Below are 15,053 nucleotides of genomic sequence, written 5' to 3' on the forward strand. Positions count from 1 at the left end.
AAAACCTCTAAATCTCCTAGGGAAATAACCAACAGTTACTCTGAGGTGTAGGCGAAAGTGCACAGAACTTGCAGCCCCCACACCTTGGTCATTTTCAGTTCTGTTTCTTGACAATCATGTGACAACACACACATCATTTAACCTTTCCAAGCCTCAATTTCCACATCTGTAAAGTAAAGTAGAGGTTATATAGAAACCAATTTTTTTATTTTTAAATTTGTTGCTTTTATTTTTTTTTTTTAAATTGAGGTATAATTTACATACCACAAAGTGCACATGTCATCAGCTTGTAGCCCATTGAATTTTCGGGCTAAACATCCCAACACCCAGACCAAGAACAGAATACTGCCGGTATCCCGGAGCCCCTCATGCCCTCCTCCAGTCACTAACCTTCTCCCCTTCCCACCAGGGTACATACTAGCCTGACTTGTCAGAGCACAAATTCATTTTTGCCTACTTTTATACTTAGTGGATGTGGAATCATACAATATGTACTTTTTCATTTCTGGCTTCTTTCACTAAACATCATGTTTTTACATGTAGTAATAGTTTGTACTTTCTACTTGCTGTATAGTGTTTCATTGTGTGAATATACAACAATTTATTCACTCTACAGTCGGATATTTAGCTAACTGCCTGTTGGAGGACTATTATAAATAGTGCTTCTCTGAACATTCTAGTATCTCTCTCTTTTTTTTTTCAAAGTTTTTTATCGTGGTTAACATAAGAATGGGTAAGGTGGTAAATGTTAACTGTGCAGTTCAGTGGCATTAAATGCCTTCATAATTTGTGTAACCATCACCAAAATCCATCCCCATAACTCTTTTCATCTTATAAAACTGAAACTCTGTACCCATTAAACACTCTCTATTCCCTCCTCCCTTCAGCGTCTGGTGGCCACCATTTTGCTTTCTGTCTCCATGATTTTGATTATCTGAGTACCTCATATAAGTGGTCTAGTATCTAACTTTTGGTGAGCTTTTATACTCATTTCTGTTAGACACAGTATCTGTTAGACCAATATCTTTCATGAACATAGATGCAAAAATCCTCAACCAAATATTGGAAGTCAAATCCAACAATGTAAAAGAGAAAAATATTCCACAACGAAGTGGGCTTTATATCAGGTATGCAAAGCTGGTTAAACATTCAAAAATCAGTGAATGTAATAAATCACATTAATAGGTTAAACAAGAATAAATCACATGACCACATCAATAGATGTGGAAAGGGGCGCCTGGGTGGCTCAGTTGGTTAAGCGTCTGCCTTCAGCTCGGGTCATGATCCCAGGGTCCTGGGATCGAGTCCCACATCAGGCTCTCTGCTCAGCGGGGAGTTGGTTTCTCCCTCTGCTGCCCCCTGCTTGTACTCTCTCTCTGTCTGACAAATAAATAAATAAAATCTTAAAAAAAAATAGATGTGGAAAAAGCATTATGACAAAATCAAACACACTCGTGATAAAAGTTTTCAGTAAATTAGAAATAGAAGGAGACTTCCTTAACTTGATAAAGAATAGCCACAAAAAAACCTATAGCTAACATCATACTTAATGGTGAGAAACTCAAAGCTTTCTCACTAAGACCAGGAACAAAGCATGGTTGTTCTCTCTCACCCACTCCTTTTCAACATCATACTGGAAATCCTAGTTAATGCAACAAGACAAGAAAAGAAAAAATATGTATATATATATTTATTCCATATATATGTGTGTGTGTGTATGTATGTATGTATATATATATATATATATATATACATATGGAAGGAAGAAATAAAACTGTCTTTGTTTGCAGATGACATGATTGCCTATGTAGAAAATCTGAAGAAACCATTAAAAAAAAATCCTGGAACTAATAAGTAATTATAGCAAGCTTTTAGGATAGAAGGTTAATTTACAAACATCACTTTCCTATATACCAGAAGTGAAATAGTGGAATTTGAAATTAAAAACACAATACCATTTACATTAGTATCTCTCAAAATGAAATACTTAGCTGTTAACTAACAAAATATGTACACGATATATATGAGGAAAACTAGGAAAGTCTGATGAAAGAAATCAAAGGAGAGCTAAATAAGTGGAGAAATATTCTATATTCATGGGTAAGAAGACTCAATATTGTCAAGATATCAGTTCTTCCCTAATTGATCTATAGATTCAATGCAATCCCAATCAGAATCTCAGCAAGTTATTTTGTGGATATTGACAAACTGATTCTAAAGTTTATATGGAGAAACCATGACCCAAAATAGCCAACACAATACTGAAGGAGAAAAACAAAAGTGAAAGACTGACAAGACCCAAATTTAAGACTATCTATAAAGCTACAGTAATTGACACAATGTGGTATTGGTGAAAAAATAGACAAATTGATCGGTGGAATAGAATAGAGAGCCCAGAAATAGATCCACACAAACATAGTCAATTGATTTTTCACAAAGAGCGAAGACAATACAATGGAGCAAAGATAGTCTTTTCAAAAAATGGTGCTGGAATGAGTGGATATCCACATACAAAAAACATGAATCTAGATGAAGACTTTACACGCTTCATATAAAATTAATTCACAAAGGATCACAGACCTATACATGAAACACACAACTATAAAACTCCTAGAAGGTAACCAAGGAGCAAACCCAGAGGACCTCGGGTTTGGCAACAACTTTCTAGATACAACACCAAAGGTGTGCTCTATGAAAGAAAGGAATGATAAGCTGTACTTCATTAGAGTTTAAAAAAAAAAAGTCTGCTCTGTGACAGATATTGTCAAGAGAATGAATAAAGAAGCCACAGACTGGGAGAAAAGGATTGCAAAAAACATATCTAATAAAGGATTATTACCCAAAATATAAAAACTATGCTTAAAATGCAACAAAAAGAAAAGTAACAACCTGATTTTTTAAATGGGCCAAATATCTTAGAAGACACATCACCTAAGATGTACAGATGGCAAATAAGAATACAAAAAGACGTTCCACAGCATATGTCATCAGGGAAATACAAATGGAAACAACAATGAGATACCACTATACTCCTGTTGGAATGATCAGATGAAACTGGCCTAAACTATATTACAAAGCTATAGAAATCAGGACAGTATGATATTGACATAAAAACAGACACATAGATCAGTGGAACAGAATAGAGAACCCAGAGATAAACCCATACATACATGGTCAATTAATTTATGACAAAGGAGCCAAGAATATACATTGGGGAAAGGACAGTCTCTTCAATAAATAGTGTTGGGGGCACCTGGGTGGCTCAGTTGGTTAAGCAACTGCCTTCGGCTCAGGTCATGATCCTGGAGTCCCGGGATCGAGTCCCGCATCAGGCTCCCTGCTCAGCAGGGAGTCTGCTTCTCCCTCTGACCTTCCTCCTTCTCATGCTCTCTGTCTCTCATTCTCTCTCTCTCAAATAAATAAATAAAATCTTAAAAAAAAAAAAAGAATAAATAGTGTTGGGAAAACTGGACAGCCACATGCAAAAGAATAAAACTGGACCCCTGTCTTACACTATATACAAAAATAAACCCAAAATGGATTAAAGACTTACATGTAAGACCTGAAACTGTAGAACTCCTAGAAGAAAACAGGTGATAGGCTCCTTGACATCAGTCTTGGCAATGATTGTTTGGATTTGACAGCAAAAGCCAAGGCATGAAAGCAAAAATAAATAAGTGGGACTACACCAAACTAAAAAGCTTCTGCACAGCAAAGAAAACCATCAACAAATAAAAGGGCAACCTACAGAATGGGAGAGAAATATTTGCAAATCATATATCTGATAAGGGGCTGATATCCAAAATATATAAAGAACTCATACAACTCGGGCACCTGGGTGACTCAGTTGGTTAAGAGTCTGCTTTCAGTTCATGTCATGATCCTGGGGTCCTGGGATCGGCCCCGCATCGGGGTCCTGGGATTGGCCCCGCATCAGGGTCCCTGCTCAGTGGGGAATCTGCTTGTGTCTCTCCTTTTGCCCCTCCCCCTCACTCATGCTCTCTCTCTCTCTCACAAAATAAATAAATAAAATCTTTAAAAAAAAAAAAAGAACTCATACAACTCAATAGGGAAAAAAAATCTATTAAAAATAGGCAGAAGACTAGAGCACCTGGGTGGCTCAGTCAGTTAAGCATCTGACTCTTGGTTTTGGCTCAGGTCATGATCTCAGGGTGGTGAAGTCGAGCTCTGCTCAGCACAGTCTGCTGGAGATTCTCTCTTTCCCTTTCCCCTCCTGCTCATGCTTGCTCTCTCTCGTAAATCAATCAATCAATCAATCAATCAATCTTTAGAAAAATAGGCAGAAGATCTGAATAGACATTTTTCCAAAGACATACAGATGGCCAGCAGATACATAAAAAGATGCTTAACATCACTAATCAGCAAGAATATGCAAATTGAAACCACAATGAAATATCACCCCGCATCTGTCAGAATGGCTATTATCAAATGGACAAGGAATAGCAAGTGTTGGCAAGGATGTGGGAGAAAAGAGAACCCTTGTGCACTGTTGGTGGGAATGTAAATTGTTGCAGCCACGGGCGCCTGGTGGCTCAGTCATTAAGCGTCTGCCTTCGGCTCAGGTCATGATCCTGGGGTCCTGGGATCGAGCCCCGCATCGGGCTCCCTGCTCGGCGGGAAGCCTGCTTCTCCCTCTCCCACTCCCCCTGCTTGTGTTCCTGCTCTCGCTGTCTCTCTCTCTCTGTGTCAAATAAATAAATAAAATCTTTAAAAAAAAAATTGTTGCAGCCACTATGGAAAACAGTATAGAGGTTCCTCAAAAAATTAAGAATAGAAATACCACATGATCCAGCAATTCTACCTCGGGTTATTTATCCAAAGAAAATGAAATCACTATCTCAAAAAGATGTATGCACACCCCAAGTTCATTGCAGCATTATAGACAATAGGCAAGACATGGGAACAACCTAAGTGTTCGTCTATGGACGAATAGATGAATAAATGTGATATATACATATAACGGAATATTATTCACCCATAAAAAAGAAGAAATTCTGACACTTAAAACCACATTGATGGACCTTGAGGACATTATGCTAAATGAAATAAGTCAAACAAAGACAAATACATAAGATCTCATAAATAATGAACTCATAAATACAGATAACAGATTTGTTGTTGCCAGAGGTACAGGTAGAGGATGGGAGAACAGAAGAAGTCCTCAGTCTGACATAATGAGGTCTTCTCAGATTATTTCTTGATTGCCTGTATTGTAGTCATGCCGCCTATCTTTTGATGAGATATTGGATAACACTGAAAGTACGGTGAAAAAAAATGCACTTATAAAAAAATGAACTCATACAACTCGGGGCACCTGGGTGACTCAGTTGGTTGAGAGTCTGCTTTCAGTTCATGTCATGATCCTGGGGTCCTGGGATCGGCCCCGCATCGGGCTTCTCCCTCTGCCTGCCGCTCCCCCTGCTTGTGCTCTCTCTCTCTCTCTCCCTCTGTCAAATAAATAAATAAAATATTAAAAAAAACAAAAAAACATGAGTGGTTGCCAGGGGTTTGCAGGGAGGAAGAAATGAATAGGTGAGGCACAGAGAATTTTTAGGGCAGTGATACAGCTCTGTATTATACTGTAATTGGGGATACATGTCTTTATAAATTTGTCCAAACGCATAGAATGCACAGCACCAGTAGTGAATCCTAATGTAAAGTATGGACTTTGGGTTATCATGATATGTCAGTGTAGGTTCATCAGTTGTAACAAATGTGCCTCTCTGGTGGGGGACGTTGATAATGGGGGAGGTTAAGCACGTTTGAGGGCAGAGGAGTATATGGGAAATATATGTACCTTCTGCTCAATTTTGCTGTGAACCTAAAACTGCTCTAAAAAATAGGGGCACCTGGGTGGCTCAGTCGTTAAGCGTCTGCCTTCGGCTCAGGTCATGATCCCGGGGTCCTGGGATCGAGCCCCACATCGGGCTCCCTGCTCAGCGGGAAGCCTGCTTCTCCCTCTCCCACTCCCCCTGCTTGTGCTCTCTCTCTCACTATGTCTCTCTCTGTCCAATAAATAAATAAAATCTTTAAAAAAAAAAATTAAAAAAAAAAAATAAAAAAATAAAGACATGTAAAGCCCTTAATGCCTGGCAGGCTTCATCGGCTTCATTGTACATGGATCAGGTGAGGGGGGGGGGGCAGCTATTTCTCTGGGAACTCCCCAACTATCAATCTGTGGAGCAGTGTCTCTGTAGTCAGTTTCTCCAGAAAAGAATCCTCCAAGCTTCCATCAAGGTGGCATTATGCCAGCTTTCAGAGTTTTGAAAGAAGGCGGAAGGAATGGAAGTGAGGGTCCAACTACTCTTTCAACTTGTCCCCTTGTTTTCATCGTCACACCTCACACCTGCCCTTCAGGTTTCTTGAGGATTTCCAAGGGTTTTTTTTAAAGATTTTATTTATTCATTCATTCATTCACTCATTCATTTGGAGTACACCCATGCGTGCAAGCAGGGGAGGGGTAGAGGGAGAGGGAGAGAGAGAAACTCTCAAGCAGACTCCCTGCTGAGCATGGAGCCCAACAGGCGGGCCCATCTCACAACCCTGAGGTGATAACCTGAGGAAATCAAGCACTTAACCGACTGAGCCATCTAGGTGCCCCTGGATTTCCAAGTTCTTAATCCCCTTCTCCTCAGTGTTCCCTTCTGTGATTCATAACTTTCTGCACTCTATAATCAATTAAGTTTCCTCCATTAGCTTTCTAACTTGCAAGAAACTGGTAGAATCTCTTGTGTGTTAATGTCTCCTCTTCCTCTTTGTTTTTTGAGTCTTTATATAATTTCCATCTCAGTTAGTGGCATAATTAACCACTCTTCTCACCTGCCAGAAATCAGTATGTCACTCTACATTCCTCTTTTTTCCTCACTCTTTCATCCAGTTGTGCCTCACGTCTAACCAATTGTTACATTTTAAACATTTCCTGAATACATATCCACCAGTACCCCTTTAGACCTAGCCCTCTTCCTTGGACCACTTGAAAAAAAGTCCCAAAGTGAGCATTTGCCTTTATGTTTCAGTCCTGACGAGGAGCCTGTGCCCCATTGTGAGTGTTCCTGGTCATTTGGCTGGTGCCCTCTAAGAGATGGTTGTTAAGGCAAAATAACAGTATTTCTTGGGGTAATTTGTTCCTTTTATCCTGACCGTCTGTGCTTATCAAAGAGTTTCCTGGAATGAATGTTATTTCTCACTTTCCTTCCTTTTGAGAAGAGCCTGGACTGTACTATGGCAACTATTATTGAAAAATAACCAATAGGTTTGATGATTGGAAACCATGGAACCCGATGACTGTTGAGAGAACTTTGTCTGTTTGACCTGATGAGCTGAGGCCCAGGTCCTGAGTCCATCATGACCCCTGGAAGTTCCGGTGCTCTGGGGAAATGCAGCTGCACCTTCCTCCCCCCTCTCCCTCTGCCATGTTGATGATGGTGCCAGATTCTGAAACAGAACTCACCGTACTTTCAGTGTTATCCAATATCTCATCAAAAGATAGGCGGCATGGGCGCCTGGGTGGCTCAGTTGGTTAAGCGACTGCCTTCGGCTCAGGTCATGATCCTGGAGTCCCGGGATCGAGTCCCACATCGGGCACCCTGCTCGGCGGGGAGTCTGCTTCTCCCTCTGACCCTCCTCCCTCTCATGCTCTCTGTCTCTCATTCTCTCTGTCTCAAATAAATAAATAAAATCTTTAAAAAAAAAAAAAAGATAGGCGGCATGATTACAATACAGGCAATCAAGAAATAATCTGAGAAGATCTCATTATGTCAGACTGAGGACTTCTGTAGTATGAAAACAGGTGGAGCCAAGCACACGGATACAAAAATGCACACACACTGTTATCTCTGTATACCCAACAGGCACATTCAGAATTCATTTTTATATTTGTATCCTAACACACTCCTAAAAACGAGGACTCCTTTGGCCCTGCTAGTTGCCAAGGTGATTCCCGCTGGAGTAAACACAGTTTTGCTGGTCAACACAGACAGAGCTTCATTTAGGACACTGCAGGTCCTCTTTGGGAGCCCTCCCCTTTCCTGAGGTCCTTCTTCCTGCCCACTCCCTCCCCAATGCCAGACAGAAAGGCACACTGCCCGCTGCAGAGCTGGCTCAAGGTCTGAGAAGCTGTGTGTGGGAATCCTCAGTTAACACATGGAGCCCAAAAAGCAACAGGAAAAAAATCTCCATGCTCAGCTGAATTCCAGAAGCCTACTCATTCCAATACCAACAGATGAGTAGGAGAACAGGAAGGCAAGTGTCATGATCCCACCCCTCCCATTTTCCCTGGCTCCCTCTTCAGACCCTCCCAGTCTCCTCCTTTTCCCCCAGTTCCTGCATCTGAAGCAACTCTGATCCTTCAGGCTGGAGACCCAGCATCTTTCGCTTTTCCGTCTTTCAGCGTGTGTTCTTCGAGCCAGTGAAGGCTGTATGAGAACCAAAAGCAATTTTTTAAAAAGGATGTGATAAGGAGGGCACTGGTTGTGATGAGCACTGGGTGTCATATGTAAGTGATGAATCACTAAATTCTACACCTGAAACTAATATTACACTGTATGTTAACCAACTGGAATTTAAATAAAAACTTGAAACTAAAAAAAAAAAAAAAAAAAAAAAAAGAGCTTTGGAAAAGTTTAGTGTACTTTCCCAGAAAGACAGCAGTACCTTAAAACAGCATAGTCTACTGAGCCGGGGCCTCCCTGTGAGCCCCGCTGGCCCAGCCCAGGTGGCCAGAACAAGAAGGGAAGCCAACAGGGCCAGCTCCTCTCACATGCCATCCCTGGGCACAATTTGTATATCTCTAAACTCCAAATCTTTAATTTGCTCTTTTCTTTTTTTTTCTTTCATTTCCTTCCCTTCCCCTTTCCTTTTTTCTTTTCTTTCCCTCCTTTCTTCCTTCTTTCTTCTTCCTTCCTTCCCTCTTTCCCTCTTTCCCTCTTTCTCTCTTTCTTTCTTTCTTTTCTTTTTTTTCTTTCTTTCTTTCTTTCTTTCTTTCTTTCTTTCTTTCTTTCTTTCTTTCTTTCTTTCTTTCTTTCTTTCTTTCTTTCTTTCTTTTCTTTCTTTCCTGTTTTCTCTGTCTCACTCACTAATATGAAATGGAATAGAGGGACTTACATTTTGAGGTCTGGCTGGGCCTTCGAACATGCTGTATGTTTCTCCTTAGATTACCCCAGAGGCAAAACTCAGTCTCTAGGGGCTTTTCCAAGAAATCCACTCATGCCAAATTTTGGTGAGTTTGGTCAAATTTTCGTAAGATTTGGTGGTGTTACAAGAAGAAGATCACATCACAAGATGAGGAGCCTTTTCTCTTCTCGCCAACTGTTCCTCCCCTCTGCTGTCCCTCTTCTCTGCCCACCATGCCCTCCAAACTCTTCTCTCTCTCGTAGTGCTAACTGACATCCAACCCTGGATGAGGGTGGGATGGTTGGGGAGAAGGCATGAAAGGAGTTACGGCTAGATTCTGCCCCAAATTTATATAAACATATCTGTGGACATGCTCAGAAAAACCAATGCCTCTTCATCAACACAACTCACTCTTTTTAGAGCACAGTCCTATCACAGATGGCAAATCTTTCCCCCTGATATCAGGATATGTATATATGTATATCTTGTAACAATAGAAATCACTTTTGACTCTGGGACCAAACAAACAAACTACTGTAAGCCTCTCTCTTTTCTTTGCTTCTTCTCCTTAGAGAATATTGCTCTTTTTTTGGTCAGAGCTACTGCTGTCCCCTCTGGTGCCAGATAGCTGGAGCCACCTCTATCCCTTTTTCTTCTGACGAAGGGCCATCTGCTCCCTGGGACCTGTCCAGTGGTAGACCATGTGGCCCATGTAGCCAGGGATATTTTCTTGACATAGGGGAGGTCTCTGTCTCTCATTCAGGTTTAGGACTTTTGTGGCTCTGGCCCTTAAACATAGGCCCTCCTGCTACAAATCTTGTACATTACTTGCTTTCTCAATTTCTTAATGTTCTTTTCTTGAAGGATATCCCTCAGTGTTGCACACAAAGATAGCCCTTAATACCAGCCTATATGCACTATTCCAAGGCCAAATCCCACTGCCTTGACTCCTAATTCAGTGTCATCCATGACTCTCTTTGGTGTGTAGAGTGTGGGTGGAGGGATATAATACTGTTAATTCCAGTTTCCTAGGCATCTCCCAAACTATCTCCTTCAAACCCTCCCTGTTTCTCCCAGGGTTCCTGAATCTGTTGGATCTTCATGCAAATAAAATTCTTTAAAGCTCATCCTGACATTCTAGAACAGGGCTAATAGAAATGTAATGCAACTCTAACATGTAACTTTACATTTTCTAGCAACCACATTAAAAAGAAAAGGAACAAGTGAAATAATCTTAATATTTAAAATACTGTCATAGCAACAAATGATCAATATAAAAAAACTGAGTTTTTTAAATAATAAATCTTTGAAATCTAGTATGCATTTTATATTTACAGCATATCTCAGTTCAGACTAGCCACATTTCAAGTGCTAGTTGCAGTCCTAGAGTTTCAAGGGTAGGTATATAAATAGGACCCTCCCATCTATATAAAATATGCACAGATAGATCAAGTACAAGTTTCTCAGCTGAGCTTTTAAGGCCCTCTGTAATAGGCTCCACCATTCCAGCCAGGCTAGTCTTCTTGCTGGTGCTCCTTACCCCATGTGTATTTCTGCCTCTCTGCTTGGCCTTTGCTATTCCCCTAATGATCCTCTCTCCTTCCCCTTTGCTGTTATAACTCCAAGCCCACTGCAGTTCCATCTCTTTCTGGACTACAACAGTTCCTATTGCTCTTACTCACAGCTTTCTAAGTAACCCTTTATAGGTAGGACCATAAAATTTAGAATTTACTCTTATTATATTATCTTTGTATTATTTAGCTGTTATAGAGGAAATTCTTCTCTCCACCAAAACTGGAAGCCCTTTTAGAAAATATCCATGGTAGGTATAGTACTTCTCACCCATATGACTTACTGTGGCACAGAACCCACAATACACACTAAAAATGCTTTTTAGTGGCTTAAGAGGCTGTTACTCTTTTTTTTTTTTTTTACCATTTATATCATTTATATCATTTTTTTAACCATTTATATCATTTATCCCATTTCCCTTTTACCTTGTCTCTCCAGGTAGATTGAAAACTCCTCCTAAACCATATATTGGTTCTTTTTTTTTTTAATTGAAGTATAGTTAACACACAGTGTTACATTAGTTTCAAGTGTACAACATAGTGATTCAGCAAGTCTGTACTTCATGCTATGCTCACCACAAGTGTAGATACCATCTGATACCATTGAACCCTATTACAGTACACTGACTATATTCTCTATGCTGTACCTTTTATCCCTATGACTTATTCATTCCATAAATGGAAGCCTGTACCTCCCTCTTCCCTTCACCCATTTTGCCCCCCTTCCCTATGGCAACCATCAATTTTTTCTCCGCATTTATGAGTTTGTTTCTGCTTTTTGTTTGTTCATTTGTTTTGTTTTTTAGATTCCACATATAAATGAAGTCATATGGTATTTATCCTGCTCTGTCTGCTTTATTTCACTTAGCATAATACCCTCTAGGTCCATCCATGTTGTTGCAACATGTTATTGCAACATAAGATCTCATTTTTTTAATGACGGAGTAATATTCTATTGTGTATATATACCATATCTTCTTTATCCATTCAATTGTTGATGGACACTTAGATTGCTTCCATATCTTGACTATTGTAAATAATGTTGCAATAAACATAGCAGTGCATCTATCTTTTTGAATTAGTGTTTTGATTTTCTTTGGGTAAATACCCAGTAGTGGGATTGCTAGATCATATGGTAGTTCTACTTCTAACTTTTTGAGGAACCTCCACACTCTTTTCCACAGTGGCTATACCAAGTTACATTCCCAATAGTAGCGCATGAGGGTTTCTTTTTCTCTACATCCTTGTCAACATTTATTATTTGTCTTTTTTATTCTAGCCATTCTGACAGGGGAAAGGTAATACCTCATAGTGGTTTTGATTTGCCTTTCCCTGATGATTAGCAATGATGAGCATCTTTTCATGTGTCTGTTTGCCATCTGGATGTTTTCTTTAGAAAAATGTCTGTTCAGGTCCTCTGCCCATTTTTAATCAGATTATTTGGTTTTTTGGTGTTGAGTATAACTTCTTTATAGATTTTGGATATTAACCTCTTATTGGATATGTCATTTGAAAAAAATCTATTTAGAAGGTTGTCTTTTCTTTTGTTGATGGTTTCCTTCTCTGTGCAAAAGCTTTTTATTTTGGTGTAGTATCAATAGTTTATTTTTGCTTTTGTTTCCCTTGTCTGAGGAGACATATCTACAAAAATGTTCTTTGGCTGATGTCAGAAAGATTACTGCCTGTGTTCTCTTCTAGGATTTTTGTGGTTTTAGGTCTCATATCTAGGTCTTTGAACCATTTTGAGTTTTTGTATATGGTGTAAGAAAGTGGTCCAGCTTCATTCTTTTGTATGTAGCTGTCCAGTTTTCCCAGTACCATTTATTGAAGAGACCATCTTTTCTCCATTGCATATGCTTGCCTCCTTTATCATAGACTAATTGACCATATAAGCATGGGTTTATCTCTGGGCTCTCTGTTCTGTTCTGTTGATCTATGTGTCTATTGTGTGCCAGCACCATACTGTTTTGATTACTACAGCTTTGTAGCATACCTTAAAATCTGTGTTACAGATATTAAAATCTGTATCTGTGATACCTTCAGCTTTGTTTTTCTTGCTCAAGATTGCTTTGGCTATTTGGGGTCTTTTGTGGTTCCATACATATTTTAGTATTGGTCTAGTTCTGTGAAAAATGCTGTTGGTACTTTGGTAAGGATTGCATTGAACCTGTAGATTGCTTTGGGTAGTATGGACATATTAACAATATTAATTCTTACAATTTGTGAGCATAGAGTATCTTGCCATTTGTTTGTGTGGGTTCTTTTTTTGTCTCTCAAACCACTTAGCACAAATTCTACTAGGATTTCAGTATCTAAGTTTAGCCAAAATTGCAAAGTATTTGACAGATTAGTAAGTGCTTTTGCATACCTAATCTCATTTGATTCTCAAGACAACCCTTTGAGGTAGGACTTACTGATATCATCATCACTTTATAAATGGCCAATGTGAGGCTCAGAGAAGTTGGTTGATTTGCTTGAACTCACACAGCAGGGAAATGCTAAAGAGCCTGAACATCTACTCACAAATGAGAAGCCTTATTTTCCAAATCTGTGGTTGTCTTCTGTACCTCTGTCACACCCCATTCCTACTTCTAACCCAAGGTGGAACCAGGGGTTTTGTTTTGCTTGTTTTCATAATTAATGTTCTCCAGGAGATACTTGAGCATCTTGCCCTGCCATGTTCAATAATAAGCAATTTGGAAACTACTTCCCAGACAGTGCTATGCAGAGGGCAGCTCCTTTCTTTGCTCTTGTGGGGATAATTTCCAGGGCAAGGCATCCTTGTAAAGGATCTCCCCACCTGCTTCTCTTCCCTGTCCTGAAAGGAGAAAGGAGTATAAAAATTGTTAAATATATGTCAATGGATACAGTTCAGTAATAGTTCTATCTAAATGTAAACTTTCATGATTACTCCAAAAATCCAGTGATAATAGTTCAGAACTTTGAGCCACACATCCCCCCTCCGTGCAGAATGCCCCACACCCATTAAAAGCAGCATTATTAAAAACAGCAGCTACTGGGTGTGCTTGGAAATAACTCTTCTCAAGTAAATAACTTGGAATGTTTTTATTTTAGAATATCAAAGGAAGCCTGGACCACATTATGGCTAATTGACTACATATTTCCATGAGCAGAAACGAAGCTATATTTTAGTTATAAGGATACTGACCACATTGTCTTTAATGCTGGTTACCAGCTTTTTAAAAAGAGATGAGAGAGAAGCAAAAAGTGAATTGCACACTGAATTTTAGCCTAACTTAAATATTGGCTCTAGTTCGAGAACAAGGAGGTAATGGGGGAATGTGGCGCATGCATTTTGGTGTAATTATAGCAATTGCAACCATGCTGCCAGGGCCCTACCTTTGTGCAAATCTCTTCTGATAAGGAAATGTTCTTATGGACAATGTTCTCTCTCTCTCCTCCCACGGAGGGAGCTGGTTAAAGTAGCCTAGATGACTAGAAAACAATGAATTCTGAAAACCGAGCATACTGGAAAGAAGAGCCACTCCTGAAGTTAACAAACACTTATAACAAAGTTGATCTTTTAAAATGATTTGTATAATTGTTTTTGCATTACATGTTAATTAGGCTTAACAAGCATTATTTATTTTAGAACCTCACCAACCACTTCTGGGCTTAACGAGGGGAGAGAAGTCCAAGAGGAGGGTGGAGAATTCCTAGTGTGGAGCCCTCCCCTGAAGCACCTCATTGCCCATCTGTCTCAGGAGAGGGCCTGCAAGGGAAGCCTCATCTAGCACCTTATCCTCCTGGTCCATCTCCTCCCTGTTTACTCTGCTATTGAACAACTGGCTCAACTGGGGACTTCTAAAACCTCTAGGCTGTGGGTGGCCTTGATTAAATGCTCTAGGAAGAAAAGAAGAGAGAGGAAAATCTTGACTGTCCAGAACACTTGGATAATGAGTCTTTCTGGGTGGTGGAAATTTCCCAGATAACTGAGCATTTGCTTCTTTAAGCCTTTAAGTTTTTTTTTTTTTTTTTAAGATTTTATTTATTTATTTGAGAGAGAGGATGAGAGGAGAGAGAGAGCACATGAGATGGGGGAGGGTCAGAGGGAGAAGCGGACTCCCCGCTGAGCAGGGAGCCCAATGTGGGACTCGATCCCGGGACTCCAGGATCATGACCTGAGCCGAAGGCAGTCGCTTAACCAACTGAGCCACCCAGGCGCCCAAGCCTTGAAGTTTTTATGTTAACCATTTCAAATGGCGATCTACATCAAATGTGTCACTTTTCCCTGGTTTTTAAACAGTGGACATAATTTGACATTTCCTCGACTGAGTCACAATAATTATACATTGACTTGTAATAGAAATACAATAGAAAGATGACATC

At 39.8% G+C, this 15,053-nt stretch overlaps 1 long non-coding RNA gene across 1 annotated transcript in view; it reads left to right on the forward strand.

The window, feature by feature from the left end:
• LOC123851330 (uncharacterized) overlaps nt 1-15,053 on the forward strand; it is a 184,329-nt gene that overhangs the window by 146,268 nt on the left and 23,008 nt on the right. The window lies entirely within an intron of this gene.

Source organism: Mirounga angustirostris, unplaced genomic scaffold (genome assembly GCF_029215605.1).
Source record: "Mirounga angustirostris isolate CCGP_5_RB_7025 unplaced genomic scaffold, mMirAng1.0.hap1 SCAF_10, whole genome shotgun sequence".
Taxonomy (NCBI): domain Eukaryota; kingdom Metazoa; phylum Chordata; class Mammalia; order Carnivora; family Phocidae; genus Mirounga; species Mirounga angustirostris.